General features: G+C 46.2%; 1 protein-coding gene and 1 long non-coding RNA gene across 8 annotated transcripts in view; both read right to left on the bottom strand.

The window, feature by feature from the left end:
* Nucleotides 1–1,747, bottom strand: part of IFT88 (intraflagellar transport 88) — a 63,118-nt gene extending 61,371 nt beyond the window's left edge. For 4 of the 7 annotated variants that reach the window (XM_070471649.1, XM_070471650.1, XM_070471651.1 and 1 more), the window contains exon 1: nt 1,631–1,747. The gene's annotated coding sequence lies outside the window, so the exon portion shown is untranslated. The remainder of the gene's footprint in view (nt 1–1,630) is intronic. The other 3 variants (XM_070471646.1, XM_070471647.1, XM_070471648.1) reach the window with 1 other exon arrangement.
* A 10,726-nt stretch (nt 1,748–12,473) lies between these two features.
* LOC139036345 (uncharacterized) lies at nt 12,474–18,356 on the bottom strand. Its single transcript, XR_011489084.1, has 2 exons — nt 17,632–18,356; nt 12,474–14,664 (listed from the first exon to the last, which is right to left on the bottom strand). It is a non-coding gene; the product is annotated as an uncharacterized lncRNA (long non-coding RNA).
* Nucleotides 18,357–18,359: the final 3 nt, after the last annotated feature.

Below are 18,359 nucleotides of genomic sequence, written 5' to 3'. Positions count from 1 at the left end.
GAAAAGAATCCCTATATATTCTTGATAATAGACCTTGTCAGAGAAACAATTAGCAAATATTTTCTCCCATTCTGTGCACTGTCTTTCCACCTTCTTGTCCTTTGAAGCACAAAACTTTAATTTCAATGATGGGCTTCCCAGGTGGTGCAGTGGTACGCTAAGAATCTACCTGCCAACGCAGAAGATGCAGGTTCGATCCCTGGGTCAGGAAGATCCCCAGGAAGAGGAAATGGCAACCCACTCCATATTCTTGCCTGGAAAATTCCATGGACAGAGCCTGGCGGGCTACAGTCCATGGGTCGCAAAGAGACAGTACCGAGCATGCACGCGCACATGCACACACATAATTCTTTGGTTGGTTGTGCTTTAGGTGTTAGAGCTAAAAAACCACTGCCTAATCCAAGTTCAAGAAGACTTACACTTGTTTTCTTCTAAGGGTTTCATGGCTTTAGCTCCTAGCTTTAGGGAATTTTTCTTTCTTTTTTTTTTTTAAGCTAAAAGGCGGGGCATGTGGGTCTCAGTTCCCCCATGCCCCCTACATTTGGTGGACAGAGTCTTAACCACTGGGCCACCAGAGAAGTCCTAGATTTAGGTCTTTTTAGTTAACTTTGCATTACTTTTTGGAGATGAAAATTCACAAGAGCAAATGTCAATCATATACAAATGTTCATTCCAAAATACCTCCGGAAAGTATTAAGTCAATGATAGAAGATATATAAAAAATTTTAACTTACAAGCTTTAGGTCAGGTAATGTGAAACCAGGGGTTCGAAAAGGTTAGCATTTGCCAGAAACCCAATATAAAAAATTTTAACTTACAAGCTTTAGGTCAGGTAATGTGAAACCAGGGGTTCGCAAAGGTTAGCATTTGCCAGAAACCCACGGACTTCTTAAAATAAGGTTGCCATTCCCCGCCTTCACCAGTATCTTATTCACTGGTGGGAGTCATCACCCTCATTCCTTGGAGAGTGAAGTTCTAACAAGTTTCTAATCAGGTGTTGCTTATGCTGATATGGTCCATGGACCACACATTGAGGACCACTGTGCACAAGGAGAACCTCCTGATTACAAGCCCCACTTAAGTCAATTTAGTTGACATGTCTGTCAGCAAAACTAGCTGCTTTACAACTGGAGATCCTTTCTTCTGGACTAACCAGACCAAAAAAGTTCATCTATGAGAAACTCGGCCTAAATCGACACGGTGGGAACAAACGCAGAGAGTGTGGGTGGGGAAAGGTGAGGCGTTCAGGTGAGGCGGTCGAGCTCCACCAAGGCCCGGTGCAACGGCAGCTCCCGGGACGGCGCCTCCCGTACTCAGCACGGGAAGTCCCCCCGGGGCCCCCGTCCCGACCCGCGGCCTCCTGCCCCCCGGGGTCTGCACCAGACAGCCCGCTGCCGAGAGGCGGGGGCCGACTCCAGCCCGGCGACGCCCACCTCTGTGAGGGAAGCCCGAGCTCGCGCCTCCCTCACCCGCCAAGCCTTCCCGGGGATTTCGGTGCTTCCCGTTACGAACTCGGGTGAGGGGTTTAGGGCCGCGCGGGAGGGAAGGGCAGAGCCCCCTACCGCGTCCCACCCCCACGGCCCCCTCAGAGGGCGCCTGGCACCCGCGCCGCCCCGGGGCCCTCCCCTACCTCGCCGCGAGTGGAGGAGGGCGACCGCGAGCGCGGCGGGGCGGGTGCGACCTTGGCGGGACTCTTCAGAGAGCGGCGCGTCCGCGGGGTTGCCACGCGCGAAACCAAGGAAGCCGCTCCCACAGTGCTCTGCGAGAGGGCGGGACCGAGCCTTTAGAGAGAAATCGGCCTGGAGGGCGGGGTGGGGCCTGAGGGGCGGGGCGGGGCCGGTCGCGTGGAAGCGGGCAGGAGGAGGGGCTGCACAGAGTCGTTCCTAGCGAGGCGGCGGGGATGGTGGAATCGGGCACGGGGTACCGGAAGGCAAGGAAGCCACAGTCCTCTAGATCCTAATGAACTCAGCTGGAGGGCCGGTCACCGGCGGGTGGTGCTAGTTGCTGTGAATAGCTCCGGTGGCTGCGGCACTGGCCTGTGAGCCCTGGAAGAGCAGTCAAGGCCGCGCTGGCTGTCTGGACCCATCCTCAGCCCCACCCCTCGGTTCCCCTTGCGTCCAGCTGGAGCCCGGAAGGCTCTCGGGGCCTCCCTCACCTCGTGGTCCTGCCTTGTGTATTCCTGCCCTGGACACCTCGGGTGTGGCCTGAGTCGGCCCAAGGCCATCACCTCAGTGTAATGCTAAGCAAGAGAATGAGGAGTGGACTTCATAACTGGTTCACATCATTAAAGTTTCTCCTACATTTTAAAATAAATCGCAAGGAGGTGTCTAAAGACACCAGTAATTAGTAATTTTTAAACTTTAAGTTTTAAAGTTTGAATTGTGCTGGAGAAGACTCTTGAGAGTCCCTTGGATTGCAAGATCAGTCAATCCTAAAGGAAATCAACCCTGAATAATTGTTGGAAGGACTGATGCTGAAGCTGAAGCTCCAATACTTTAGCCACCTGATGGGAAGAGCCAACTCATTGGAAAAGACCCTGATGCTGGGAAGGATTGAGGGCAAAAGGAGAAGCAGGCAGTGGAGGATGAGATGGTTGGATGGCATCACCGTCTCAATACATGAGTTTGAGCCAATTCCAGGGGATGGTGGAGGACAGAGGAACCTGGTGTGCTGCAGTCAATGGGGTCACAAAGAGTCAGACACAACTGACCGACTGAGCAACAACAGACTTTAAGTACATGTGGTGAGACAGTTCTCCACGAATGTCTTGTTTCTGTTCTGGACCATTGTGATGGTTAATGTAATTTTCAGCTGGACCGTGGTACCCAGTTTTTTGTCAAACACCAGTCAAGTTGTTGCTGTGAAGGTGTTTTTTAGGTGTGCTGGCAGTTAGGTCAGTAGACTTTGAGTAAAGCAGATTATCCTCCATAATGTGGGTAGGCCTCATCCAATCAGTTGAAAGGCCTACGAGGAAAGACTGACATCTCCAGGGAATGTGGGAGTCCTGCTTCCAGTCACCTTCAGACTCAGCCACAACATCAGCTCTGCCCTGGGCCGCCAGCTGCTCCCATAACCTCAGAGTGGGTGCCTTAAAGTCATTTCTCTCCCACTTGGTCTCTATGGAGACTATATTTTGAAAGAATTTTGTACAGGAAGGGCTTCCCAAGTAGGCAGAGTGATAAAGGACCTGCCTGCAATGCAGGGAGATGCAGGTTTGTTCCCTGAGTTAGGACAATCCCCTGGAGAGGTAAATGGCAACCCATCCCAGTATTCTTGCCTAGAGAATCCTATGGACAGAGGAGCCCATGAGGTCGTGACGAGTCAGACATGATTGAGCACCCACACATGCATGCACTGGAAGACTGAGATCATGGCCTTCCTCCAGTGCAAAAGGCAGGTTGTGCTCTCTGGCACAGTAGAGACAATGTCTGCCTCCAGGGCAAACGCTGAGCTCTGTGCTGGCCTGTAGTTCATCACAAGACCGAGGTTTCCTCCGTTTAGGGTCCTTTAGCAGTGACACAAACTCACTGCCTGTTTAGTAGCACTGGGCTACCCCCTTGGGACTCGGGAGGCGAGTGGGCCGAGGGGGCATGAAGTCCAGGCTCTCGCTGGCAGTGAACAGTAAGGTCCTGTCCCTGAGCTGGTGCTTTCTGCTGCAGTCACACACCCACTTAGCTTGTCAGCTAGGAGGTGCTCTTGAGAGTATCCATGCCTGGCTCAAGCCGCTGCTCACGGCATGTTTGGTGAATTAATTGCTGAACACTGCAGAGCCCTCAAGTCGCTGTGTTTCCATTTTCATTGTGTCTTTAGATCTCCTGGCTGTAAATTTCCAGCTCCCTCAGTTGTCTTTGTTTTGTTTTAAATCAGAAACAGATTCAAGTTCCTTTCCACTTGGTCACCCTTTAAGCATGATACCATTACCTGCCAGGGTGTACAGGATCATCTTTTGTTTCAAATGTTGTAATGAAGCTACTACTTAGTAGTAGTAGTAGTAATAGTGAAAATCACTCAGTCGTGTCCAACTCTTGCGACCTCATGGACTGTAGCCCACAAGGTTCCTCTGTCCATGGGATTCTCCAGGCAAGAATACTGGAGTGGGTTGCCATTTCCTTCTCCAGGGGATCTTCCTGATCCAGGAATCGAACCCATGTCTCCTGCATTGCAGGCAGATTCTTTACCAACTGAAATAGGAGGGAAGCCCTACTACTTATTAAGCGCATGCCTACATCGCCAGACAACATGCTAAGGTCACATAACTTGTGTTACTAAAATATAAGCTCTAGAGAAAACAGATTCTCATGTCTGTCCCCTCCCACCTGGAGGCCAGGTAGCCATCTTGTGCTGCCCAGTTTCCTTACCCCTGACTCTCCCCACTGCCTCCTCACTCCCATCTTCTCTCACTGTTGCTCCATCTGTTCTCACAGTGTAAGCCTACGTGATCATCCTGCAGTGAAAATCTGATCACATCCCTCTCTGCTCAGAACCTTCTGGAGCCTCTGTCCCTCCTGGCCTTGACCTGTGAACAAAGTCTAAGGCCCTTCAGGGTTCAGGACTCAGGATTCTTTGTTGTAGCCAAGAAAAATCAATTGTTGCTAACTGAAGCAGAAAAGGAATTTTTTGGAAAGGTATCAGGTGACTCAGAATTGTCAGAGAAGCTAAGGAGCAAGGTTTGGAAAAACAACAGCAGATCAGGCAGTAAGGCCCAGCCAAAATCATCCCCCAGAAGTCAGTGGCCAAAGCCGTGACCTCACCGTCAGCTCAGGACCTGTGTGGGATTTTAGAGTGTCAAGCTAGGAAAATCCCAGGAAAAGCAGGACAAGTTGCCACCCCACTTAGTCTGCTGCTGTGGGTTCCTGCTGACTCAGTACTGTGAGACCTGCCTTCTTGCGGGTAGACACGTGGTCACACAGCTGTGCTCTGGGCTCTGGCGTGTCCTGCTTTCTCACTGGGCCCTGGTTTCGTCCCAGGGCCATTTCTAATCATCCTGTCCTTTATCTGCCTTCCTACTGGGTCAAAGCCCCAGATGAGAACACATGTTGGCTGTTTTTAAGTCAAATGCTAAGAATTCCTCAGTGGTCCAGTGGTTAAGACTCTGCACTCGCAATTGAGGAGGCACAGGTTTGGAGGCACAGGTTTGATTCCTGGTTAGGAAACTAAGATCCCACAGGCTGCACTATGTGCCCAAAATATAAATAAATAAATAAAATGAGGACACCAGTCAGATTAGATTAAGTCCTGTGCTCAGGGCCTCCTTTTAGGCCCACCTTAATCCCTCCTTAAAGGCCCTGTCTCCAAATACTGTCCCATTCTGGGGTCCTGGGGGTGGAGCTTCCACATTTGAATTTGGGGGACAGGATTTGGTCCATAACACCTGGTGTATGTGAGGCCCTGTGGATCTGCCAGTATCAGAGCTCATAACAGTTGCTTTTTTTAAGATTTATATATTTATTTATTTATTGGCTGTTCTGGGTCTTCATTGCTGCATGGGATTTCTCTAGCTGAAGCAAGAGGTAGCTACTCTCTAGTTGCAGGGTGCTGGCTTCTCATCGTGGTGGCTTCTCTTGTTGTGGAGCATAGGCTCTAGGTGTGCAGGCTTTAGCAGCTGTGGCACATGGGCTTAGCTGCTTTGTAGCATGTGGGATCCTTCTGGCCTAGGGATCAAACCTGTGACCCCTGCATTATAAGGTGGATCAAACCTGTGACCCCTGCATTATAAGGTGGATTCTTAACCATTAGACCACCAGGGAAGTCCCTCATAACAGTTTTATAGTTACTGTTTATTCATAAAAGTTTATTTAAGTACACCCCAGGTGTTATCACCACTGGGTTCCCACTCCAGCTTGGCAACACTTCGTTTATCTAATAAGTAATTTATTAGGCACTGTGAAGACCTTTCACCTCTTCTACTTGGAAAAATACCGTGAAATGCAGTGATTGCCTGTTAAATATTTAAAATTATCATGGCAATTTCTTTAACCGTAAAAGCTAGAAGCCAGTTAGCCTGAAAATGTAAATCAAAGTTTTTTTCCCTCATCTTTTAAATAACTGAGACCAAGTCTTTCCTGAGGTTAACAACACGACCAGTAAAGCTTATCATCCTTTTTAATATGTGTTAAGGGGGGCTTCCCTGGTGGCTTAGAGGGTAAAACGTCTGCCTGCAATGCAGGAGACCCGGGTTCAATCCCTGGGTTGGGAAGATCCCCTGGAGAAGTAAATGGCAACCCACTCCCATACTCTTGCCTGGAAAATCCCATGGGCAGAGGAGCCTCGTAGGCTACAGTCCATGGGGTCACGAAGAGCCAGACACAACTGAGCTACGACGACAAAGAGGATAGTCACCACTCAGTGTCATGAAAATACAGTCACTGAAGTTCCATGTACTCTTTTAATCTTTTACTGTTTTAAGACATATTAGTGACCTATACTCCACAGGACGTCTTACCAGGGGTTCTCTTTGGGTTGAAATGCGCAAGAGAAGGATTGAGTAGGCCTAATTTTGCACTGTTATGCCTGATGTCCGAATCCCTGAGCGGGAAGAGAGAAGGCCTCCAAGACAATGCAACTCGCAAAAAGGGAAGTTTATTGCTGACTCGAGTCAGGGCTCCTGCTGCATCCAACGCAGTGGTGCGGGGTCAGAGAGCCCTGAGCCCAAGCTGTTACACAAATTTATAGGGTGAGCACACGCCGTTGGTAGTTGGTTTAAGCGGAAGTGGATTGCAAAGCAATTTCATTGGTCAAAACTTTCACTCGCGCGGGACTTTCCCAGGGGTTTCCGCCCCGTTCCTAACTGGCAAACAGTGGTCAGTGTTAAGCAAAAGCTGATCCAGGTGGCCTGATTATCTTACCACCCAGAAGTAGGAAGGCCTACTCCTAATCTAAGCTGTCTGCCATGGCATTACTTCTGCTCGCCTCACATGCACATTCTGCATCAAATGTCCTATGCTGCCTCCCTCCAGAGCCACCTCATTGAGAGTCATATTTGTTAACATGGAAAGCACTGCTTCTCTAACTGGCACCAGCCAAGGCCAGAGAAGTCAACCTCAGGGCCTTTGGGGAGGATTGTTAGACCCTAAATTCTGGGTGGACGTTTTGTGCTCAGGCTCAAAAGATTTCTTACTTGCGAATTACAAATTAACTTGAACCTGCCAATGATTTCAATCTGTTCTAAAATAAATGGGCATTGGACTGTGAATTACCCTCTGTCCATTCACACCACAGAAACCAGGCTCATTAATTGGTTGATATCAAGAGGTAATATACAAGGCAGCGTGAGACACTTAAGGTTGTACCTATAACCATCGCCTGCCCACAGGTGCTTCTTGAATCTGTATTTCCTAGGCTATACTCTTCCAGCTTAGCTTAAATAAAGCTCTTTTCTGTTCCTATTATAAATTGTTTATTGATTATTTTCATTGAACAGGGGTTGGGTGGAGAAGGAAATGGCAACCTATTCCAATATTCTTGCCTGGAGAATTCCATGGATGGAGGAGCCCAGTGGGCTCCAGTCCATGGAGTCGCAAAGAGTCAGGTATGACTGAGCGACTATCACACTCACTATTTCCATCAACAGGGGCCAGGCCTTATATTTCTTGGTATCCTCCATGGATATGTAGATTTTTTTTCTTCCCTTAGTTTTTCAACTATAAAAAGAAAGTTCAGTTCAGTTCAGTTGCTCAGTCGTACCAGGATTCCCTGCACATCAACAATTCCCAGAGTTCACCCAAACTCATGTCCATCACATTGGTGATCCCATCCAACCACCTCATCCTCTGTCATCCCCTACTCCTCCTGCCTTCAATCGTTCCCAGCATCAGGGTCTTTTCCAATGAGTCAGCTCTTCACATCAGGTGGCCAAAGTACTGGAGTTTCAGCTTCAACATCAGTCCTTTCAATGAACATCCAGGACTGATTTTCTTTAGGATGGACTGGTTGGATCTCCTTGCAGTCCAAGGGATTCTCAAGAGTCTTCTCCAACACCACAGTTCAAAAGCATCAATTCTTCAGTGCTCAGATTTCTTTATAGTCCAACTCTCACATCCATACATGACTACTGGAAAAACCATAGCCTTGACAAGACAGACCTTTGTTGGCAAAGTAATGTCTCTGCTTTTTAATATGCTGTCTAGGTTGGTCATAACTTTCCTTCCAAGGAGTAAGCATCTTTTAATTTCATGGCTGCAGTCACCATCTGCAGTGATTCTGGAGACCAAAATATAAAGTCTGTCACTGTTTCCACTGTTTCCCCATCTATTTGCCATGAAGTGATGGGACCAGATGCCATGATCTTAGTTTTCTGAATGTTGAGTTTTAAGCCAACTTTCTCACTCTCCTCTTTCACTTTCATCAAGAGGCTCTTTAGTTCTTCACTTTCTGCCATAAGGGTGGTGTCATCTGCATATCTGAGGTTATTGGTATTTCTTCCAGCAATCTTTATTCCAGCTTGTGCTTCATCCAGCCCAGCATTTCTCATGATAAGTTAAATAAGTTAACTTAAGTTAACTTATAAGTTAAATAAGTTATATAAACATATAAGTTATATAAGCATATAAGTTAAATAAGCAGGGTGACAATATATAGCCTTGACATACTCCTTTTCCTATTTGGAACCAGACTGTTGTTCCATGTCCAGTTTTAACTGTTGCTTCCTGACCTGCATACAGATTTCTCAGGAGGCAGGTCAAGTGGTCTGGTATTCCCATCTCTTTGAGAATTTTCCACAGTTTATTGTAATCCATACAGTCAAAGGCTTTGGCATAGTCAATAAAGCAGAAAGAGATGTTTTTCTGGAACTCTCTTGCTTTTTTGATGATCCAGTGGGCGTTGGCGATTTGATCTCTGGTTCCTCTGCCTTTTCTAAAACCAGCTTGAACATCTGAAAGTTCATAGTTTATGTACTGTTGAAGCCTGGCTTGGAGAATTTTGAGCATTACTTTACTAGCGTGTGAGATGAGTGCAACTGTGTGATCATTGGAGCATTCTTTGGGATTGGAATGAAAACTGACATTTTCCAGTCCTATGGCCACTGCTGAATTTTCCAAATTTGCTGACATATTGAGTGCAACACTTTCACAGCATCATCTTTTAGGATTTGAAATAGCTCAACTGGAATTCCATCACCTCCACTAGCTTTGTTCATAGTGATGCTTCCTAAGGCCCACTTGATTTCACATTCCAGGATGTCTGGCTTTAGGTGAGTGATCACACCATTGTGATTATCTGGATCATGAAGATCTTTTTTGTACAGTTTTTCTGTGTATTCTTGCCACCTCTTCTTAATATCATTTGCTTCTGTTAGGTCCATACCATTTCTGTCTTTTTTTTTTTTTTTTTTTTTTTTTTTTAGTTCTACCACTTTATTGCTACCAACCCATCTCCCTCCACCCTTGTGCACACATGCTCAGTCATGTAATCCCATGGACTGCAGCCTGCCAGACTCCTCTGTCCATGGACTTTTCCAGGCAGGAATACTGGAGTGGGTTGCCATTTCCTTCTCCACATTTCTGTCCTTTACTGAGCCCATCTTTGCATGAAATGTTCCCTTGGTGTCTCTAATTTTCTTGAAGAGATCTCTAGTCTTTCCCATTCTATTGTTTTACTCTATTTCTTTGCACTGATCATTGAGGAAGGCTTTTTTTTTATCTCTCCTTGCTATTCTTTGGGACTCTGCATTCAAATGGGTATATCTTTCCTTTTCTCCTTTGCTTTTCGCTTCTCTTCTTTTCACAGCTATTTGTAAGGCATCCTCAGACAGCCATTTTTCTTTCTTGCATTTCTTTTTCGTGGGGATGATCTTGATCCCTGTCTCCTGTACAATGTCATGAACCTCTGTCCATAGTTCATCAGGCACTCTATCAGATCTAGTCCCTTAAATCTATTTCTGACTTCCACTGTAAAATCATAAGGGATTTGATTTAGGTCATACCCGAATGGTCTAATAGTTTTTCCCACTTTCTTCAATTTAAGTCTGAATTTGGCAATAAGGAGTTCTTGATCTGAGCCACAGTCTACTCTGGTCTTGTTTTTGCTGACTGTATAGGGTTTCTCCATCTTTGGCTGCAAAGAATATAATCAGTCTGATTTCAGTGTTGACCATCTGGTGATGTCCATGTGTAGTCTTATCTTGTGTTGTTGGAAGAGGGTGTTTGCTATAACCAGTGCGTTCTCTTGGCAGAACTCTATTAGCCTTTGCCCTGCTTCATTCTGTACTCCAAGGCCAAATTTGCCTGTTACTCCAGGTGTTTCTTGACTTCCTACTTTTGCATTCCAGTCCCCTATAATGAAAAGGACATCTTTTTTGGGTGTTAGTTCTAAAAGGTCTTGTAGGTCTTCATAGAACTGTTCAACTTCAGTTTCTTCAGTGTTACTATTCGGGACATAGACTTGGATTACCGTGATATTGAATGATTTGCCTTGGAAACGAACAGAGATCATTCTGTCGTTTTTGAGATTGCATCCAAGTACTTCATTTCAGTATCCTAAAGGAGATTAGTCCTGGGTGTTCATTGGAAGGACTGATGCTGAAGCTGAAACTCCAATACTTTGGCCACCTTATGTGAACAGTTGACTCATTGGAAAAGACCCTGATGCTGGGAGGGATTGGGGGCAGGTGAGAAGGGGACGACAGAGGATGAGATGGCTGGATGGCGGCACCAACTCGATGGACGTGAGCTTGGGTAAACTCTGGGAGTTGGTGATGGGCAGGGAGGCCTGGCGTGCTGCGATTCATGGGGTCGCAAAGAGTCGGACATGACTAAACGACTGAACTGAACTGAACTGAACTGCATGTCAGACTCTTTTGTTGACTATGATGGTTACTCCATTTCTTCTAAGGGATTCCTGCCCACAGTAGTAGATATAATGGTTAAATTCACCCATTCCAGCTCATTTTAGTTCACTGATTCCTAGAGTGTTGACGTTCACTCTTGCCATCTCCTATTTGAACACTTCCAATTTGCCTTGATTCATGGACCTAACATTCCAGGTTCCTATGCAATATTGCCCTTTACAGCATCGGATCTTGCTTCCATCACCAGTCACATCCACAACTGGGTGTTGTTTTTGCTTTGGCTCCATCCCTTCATTCTTTCTGGAGTTATTTCTCCACTGATCTCCAGTAGCATATTGGGCACCTACCGACCTGCGGAGTTCATCTTTCAGTGTCCTATCTTTTTGCCTTTTCATACAGTTCATGGGGGTCTCAAGGCGAGAATACTGAAGTGGTATAGTAATAAGTGGTATAAAAAGAAAATTAGAAGTTAAAAAAAATACTCAAATAAAAATATTTATTTGTAAAGGATTGTAGACAGCTTCTATAAAATATTCGGACATGCACATTCTTTCATCTAACCCATAAAGCTTGTTTATCTGAGTTCAAACACATTTAATAATTCACATCCAGTTATACTGAGTATAATAACTGCCAATAACCATGACATTATTAAGAATACCTATGTAACTATGGGGCTTCTCAGGTGATGCTAGTGGTAAAGAACCTGCCAGCCAATGTAGGAGACATAGAGATGTGGGTTCAATCCCTGAGTCGGCAAGATCTCCTGAAGGAGGGCATGGCAACCCATTCCAGTATTCTTGCCTGGAGAATCCCATGGACAGAGGAGCCTGATGGGCTACAGTCCATAGGGTCACAAAGAGTTGGACACAACTGAAGCCGCTTACACACACACTCACACATCTAACTATATGTGTGTGTGTGTGTGTGTGTGTATATATAAAATTGTATATAATAACTACATAACTATTGTTAAGGGAAATTTCCTTAGTATTAATGAATATTTAAATTCAAAAATAAGATTTTCCTTTACATGAATCTCTCACTTTTAAGTCAGTAGAGTGCCCTAGATTTAATGTAATAAATCTGTGTTCAGTGTGAAAGGAGATTGTTGATTAACACAGGGGAGTGGGGCAGACAGAAAAAAGTGGAAAAATACTAGTGAATGTTCAGACAACATTTATGGATGGAAACTAGTTAAAGGCAAACTGAGGTGCCTCTGATTGCTGCCCCAGTGGTCCAGGCTGAGCTTCGAGCAAAGCAGACCAGGGTGAAAAGGTCTCTTCAGAAAGCCCTTGCTGAAGCCACACACACCATGCACCCAAGATGCTCAGGCTTCACCAAGGCCTTGCTCTCAACAGGCAACTTGTGCAGCATGTGTGCAAAGTAAATTCCCTTGGCCTTGACTTTCCCTTTCTGCTTGCATAACAACTTGCTTATAAAAAGCCACACCCTAGTAGAACATGTCAATTTTTTTCTACTTGCATGACTCCGTAATTAAGTCAGTTTCATAATAACAGGAATTTAGCTTTCTAGCTCCAAAGTAGGATTAGTGAAGGTGGAACGTGGCTTATGAAAAAACCTATAACTTTTTTCCAATCCAAAATAAACACTCATTCTCTCATCAAAATCACACACACACACACACACAACCAAGTATGCTCAAATAACCAAAACTCCTTTAGAATATTGTACAAGGATATTTAATGACCTGAAACAGTGAAATCAAGTGCTTTCTATTGTCAGCATAAATATTTTCATTGCTCTGTGTCAGTTGTGTTCAGAGTTTAATAGTAACATTTGCTCATTCTTTCATTCATTCATTCAGGTGTAGGAGAGTCTTGAGAAATAAGGCATTTCTGGAAGATGGGGCAGGATGTGTAAGCAGCATTAAGATGGTAACCAGTAGCTGCTGGTGACTATTTAAAATGAAAAGTAAATCAAATATAAAGTTTAGTTCCTTAGTCTCGTTGGCTGCATTCAGCAGGTGTGTACTGGAGACACAAGTGCAGAACTTTTCCATCATCACAGGAGTACCTGCCCATAGACTCTGTACCTGTACAGGATGCAGAGATCTTTAAACTCACCTGATGCATCACCAGGAACAATTGGAATAAACTACAGATGTTTGTAAGCCCAGAACATGGCCTAAAGAATCATCAGTGACCTGGTCAGTAAATTCTGCTAAATATCTATAACAATACAATACATAATGTTGAGAAATGAATTACTGTTGTATTGATGCGTGCTCTTCAAAATTCTCCATGTGAAGAACAGATATCACTTCACAGAAACATCGTTAGCCATCACATTCATTGGGTTCATGTTTTGGGTGAGTTTGTTTAATTCCAGGGGGAAGTGGGAGCGATTTGCGGGAAGATATTTGTGTGTGTGTGTGTGTTTTAAGCCATGCGGCTTGTGGGATCTTAGTTCCCTGACCAGAGAATGAACCTAGGACAGGGCAGTGGGAGCTCTGAGTCCTAACCACTGGACCACTAGGTAATTCCCAGGCTTTTGTCTCTTTTTTGTCTCTTGTACACAGAATTGTTGAACTGAGCCAAAAGGCAAGAGGAATCTGTTTTTATTGCAAATGTGTCTATCCAGTAATGCCTTTGGAACGGAGATCAAAGGACTTTCTCTAAAACCCCAGTAAAGTCAGGGGTCACTCAGGGTGAGGGTCTTAATTGATTGAGCCCCTTATCTTCAGCTTTCTGAGCATCCTGCCACCCCCAGAATCCTAAGCCCAGACAAAGATAAAATCCTTGAATGACATCTTCTCTGGGTAAACTCAGAAATCATTTGGAAACAAGTCATAGTGATTATAATGGTTATGAAATCCTACCTTTCTGACAAGGAGTTACAATCCCTCCAGACAGAGCTACATTCAAGCACATGAATTTCCCTAGGCAATGTTTTACTCCTCACAGCCTCTGTCACATATGATTGTACAGGTTGGGCACTGCACAAGAGGGGGATACATCATATATTGGGTATCATAGATTTGGTGCTTATCAGTTCAGTCAGTTCAGTTCAGTCGCTCAGTCGTGTCTGACTCTTTGCGACCCCATGAACCACAGCACACCAGGCCTCCCTGTCCATCACCAGCTCCCGGAGTTTACCCAAACTCATATCCATTGAGTCAGTGATGCCATCCAACCATCTCATCCTCTGTCAGCCCCTTCTCTTCCCGCCCTCAATCTTTCCCAGCATCAGGGTCTTTTCAAAAGAGTCAGCTCTTCATATCAGGTGGTCAAAGTATTGGAGTTTCAGCTTCAATGTCAGTCCTTCCAATGAACACCCAGGACTGATTTCCTTTAGGATGGACTGGCTGGATCTCCTTGCAGTCCAAGGGACTCTCAAGAGTCTTCTCCAACACCACAGTTCAAAAGCATCAATTCTTTGGCGCTCAGCTTTCTTTATAGTCCAACTCTCACATCCATACATGACCACTGGAAAAACCATAGCCTTGACTAGATGGACCTTTGTTGACAAAGTAATGTCTCTGCTTTTCAATATGCTGTCTAGGTTGTTCATAATTTTCCTTCCAAGGAGTAAGCGTCTTTTAATTTCATGGCTGCAGTCACCATCTGCAGTGATTTTGGAGCCCCCAAAAATAAAGTCAGCCATTGTTTCCACTGTTTCCCCATCTATTTGTCATGAAGTGATGGGACAAGATGCCATGATCTTAGTTTTCTTAATGTTGAGCTTTAAGCCAAATTTTTCACTCTTCTCTTTCACTTTCATCAAGAGGCTCTTCAGTTCTTCACTTTCTGCCATAAGGGTGGTATCATCTGCATATCTGAGGTTGTCGATATTTCTCCTAGCAATCTTGATTCCAGCTTGTGCTTCATCCAGCCCAGCATTTCTCATGATGTCCTCTGTATATAAGTTAAATAAGCATGAAATATAATAAAAATAAAAATGATTTCCCAGAAGATGGCAATAAAATAATCTTATTCTAAAAAATCAATATAGCACAGCAGTTTAAAGCAGATGGGAACATAGTGTCCTGAGGAGGAAGCGCCTTTTTCTCACTTACACAAAGGTGTGAAATGGCTCATTACTTGCTCTAGGTCCTGTATAAAGTCAGCCCTCTATTATTGGTGAAAATGAACTAATGCAGTTTAACAGGTAGAGAAAAGGAAAAATAATTATCTAGGGTATATTTTGAAATTCTAGCTTCTAAAATGCTGACTCCTTGTTAAAATAACAGTTTCAATATATTACATGTGCTATACAGTATGGATAACATAGCAGAGTTTAAGCTTTCCTAGGCCTCGTGGGACCATAGGTATAACCGTGATTTATGGAAATAGAGAGGAATCTTTAATTTTGAGGTACTTTTTTTGCTAGGCTCTTGCAATTCCTTTGGATGTTCCTGGAGACTGTTCCTGAGGTTATAAATTCAGAGTTGAAATTCAAATTTCAAATCTTTTGAGAAACATTGTTCAATCTTAGGATAAATATAAAACTCAGGGCAGCTTAACTGGAAAGAAAAGTTCTGATCCAAGATTCTCAGTATCTCCTTCAGCCTCTGGGAATCCCGGGTGCTCAGTCGGGGAGAGGGTAGAATGATGTCCCAGCTCTGCAAGGAGGCTCCGAGGGCCATGGGGAAAGCACACAGCAGACCTGCCATGGAGACCTGTGTGGACACATGTCAGCTGGCACTGACTGTGTTTCACAAGGCATTACATCAATGAATACAGTAACCACCTTCAGAGGGGAGCTCTTATCGTGCCCATTCTACTAGGGAAGAAACCAAGTTTTGTATTTCCCTGGTAGTCCAGTGGTCTGAACATAGAACTCTATGTTCTCACTGCCGAGGGCACAGGTTCAACCCCTGGTCAGAGAAGCGATTTCCCACAAGCCACACAGTGTGGCAAAAAAAAAAGAAAAAGAAATTTAAGTTTTGAGGAATGAATTAACTGGTCCAGATCACATAGTATGGGATGGAGAATCTGAGATGGAAGCCCTTGCAGGCCAACTCTGGAGCCCCCATTGCTGACCATGGTACCACCGAGCCTTTCTGATGCTGACCTGTAACTGTGGTCTTCATAGCAAGATGTTACGTTGAGAATTACAGTCAGTACTCTAAGACATCAGACATCAGATCTGTAAAGGTGAATTGCTAACTAACGCTAATCCTCACCACAGATCACTTTTTCCAGAGTAAGCTGTCAGGAGAGTTTAGAACTTTGGTTCCTAACTAGCCTTGGGGTAAAGGATGGGAGCTGGACTCAAAGGAGGCAGAGGAAGGATGGTGGGGGTAGGGGTGAGAAGCCATCCATGCTCTTCTACCTGCCACGAGGACTGTGGGTGGACAGAGGGAAAAGTGGACCGAAAGAGACCACTCAGAGAACTGAGGGTTGGGAGATAGAGGATGAGTATTTGACTCCTTTTGAACTGTGGTGTTGGAGAAGACTCTTGAGTGCCTTGGACTGCAAGGAGATCCAACCAGTCCATCCTAAAGGAAATCAGTCCTGAATAGTCATTGGAAGGACTGATGTTGAAGCTGAAACTCCAGTACTTTGGCCACCTAATGTGAAAAGATGACTCACTGGAAAAGACCCTGATGCTAGGAAAGATTGAAGGCAGGAGGTGAAGGGGGTGACAGAGGATAAGATGGTTGGGTGGCATCCCCCATGACGCGATAAACATGAGTTTGAGTAAACTCCAGGAGTTGGTGATGGACTGGGAGGCCTGGCATGCTACTGGGAGGCCTGGCCTGGCATGGGGTTGCAAAGAGTTGGACATGACTGAGCGACTGAACTGAAGTGAACTGATTTGACTCCTGCTGGGGAATCTAAGGAGCCAGGAAAAAGTCACAGATTGAATAGAAGCCAGGAGATGGCTGTTACGTTGGAGTCCAACATGGCCCAAGTGGGGGAGACAGGGTGCTCTGTAGCTGCGGAGCAGGAGGACCCCCTAGGAGCAGTGGGGCTCCCCCCACCCCCCAGGCCCATCTGCCCTCCCTGTATTACTGAAGGCAAGTGAGGCTAAACAATTCCACACAGCTGGAGTTTGTAGCAGACAAATTTCATTAGGGAGCAAAGCAAGGAGAACGTGGTGGTGATGGGGGCCAACTACTGAGCCTGCATGCCACAACCAGAGAGTCTGTGCCCCGCAATGAAGATCCCGCATGATGCAACTAAGACCTGACACAGCCAAATAAATAAATACATATTAAAAAGAAAAAAGAGTATGTGCTTAGTAAGGAGAAAAAGAGGTATGGTTCTTAACCTTAAGCTTACAATTTAATTGAAGACTAAACATTAAGCTGACCCTAATACAGTGGCTTTTATGGTAGAAACTTGAGTGAATGAATGACTCAGTGGACCAAAAGGTGCTTGCAGGAAGTTCAGATGCTTTAGGAAAAGAGCAGTCACCCAACACCCGGTCTAGTAGTCACAGCTTCAGAGAGGAAGTGGGACTTGGCTACTTAAAAGAAGACAAATTTTCGGGTAATTTGTGGTGAAGGCAGCACAGGAGCTGGGGCTTCATTATAAAGCCAAATAGCTATGTGAGGGCTTCCCTGGTGGCTCAGCTGGTAAAGAATCTGCCTGCGATGCAGGAGACGTGGGTTGGATCCATGGGTGGGGAAGATCCCTTGGAGAAGGAAATGGAAACCCACTCCAGTCTTCTATATTCTCCATTGCAGTATGGAGAATCCCATGGACAGAGGAGGCTGGTGGGCTACAGTCCATGGGGTCGCAAAGAGGCGGACAGGACTGAGCAACTAAGCCCCCACGCATAGTTATTTCAACATTTAAAGCCTTATCTTGGGGACATCTTTGCTGTGTCACTTTTCTCTTGAGTTGAGTGCCTTTTCAAATGCTGACCGATACCTTGTGAAACTGCTCTAGGCTCTGACATTCCTCTTTCCGTCTGGGCTGGGGAAGACAGAGGAAGGGCCCTGCGTTTCCGCTGGAGCGCTGCCTTGACCTGGATGGCTGGCGTGGCCCCACCTCTGGGGCTGCGCGGACGCGTGGTCACGGGCACGTGCGCCTGTTCCTCCGCTGTTTCCGAAAAGAGCCCGGGGCGGCGCGGGGACACTTCCTCCTCCTGGAAGAGAGACCAGCTCGGCCTCCGTGAGGGGCCTCCGAGCCTTCCAGTGTGGTGGACACCCCCTCCCGCCCCCCAGCCCTCCTGTCTGCCGTCCCAGGGCTCCCGGGCCTCGGCCTCCTCTGTGGAGAAAGGCGGGTCTTCCTCGAAACCGACGACAGTGTGAACCCAGCAGTGGATCCTTAACTCGTGCGCCCGGACGTGGTGCTAAATCTTCACATGGGAAGGGAATTCCAGGGTTAAGTTTGGGGGTTCCTTTAGCGGTCGCACCTTGTCGTGGTCTGGAGGTGTCCCCCTCCTTGTGCGCGGACTTTGGGGGTTCAGTAGGGAACTGACCAAAACAAAGTGAGTCACTAGAGTCCGAAGGGGTGGCTCTCCCACCCGGCCCCCATCCACGTGACGCTCCCGGCACCTCCTCCGTGCGCGCTCCGGGGAGAGGGAGGCGAGTGCTCCGCACGCCCGAAGGTCCAAGCCGCTCCCCCCACCCCCCAAGTCCCGGGCTCCCTGCCCG

Source organism: Odocoileus virginianus, chromosome 8 (assembly GCF_023699985.2).
Source record: "Odocoileus virginianus isolate 20LAN1187 ecotype Illinois chromosome 8, Ovbor_1.2, whole genome shotgun sequence".
Classification (NCBI taxonomy): domain Eukaryota; kingdom Metazoa; phylum Chordata; class Mammalia; order Artiodactyla; family Cervidae; genus Odocoileus; species Odocoileus virginianus.
The sequence above is the reverse complement of the archived record's forward strand: the minus strand, read 5'-3'. Positions and strand labels throughout refer to the sequence as shown.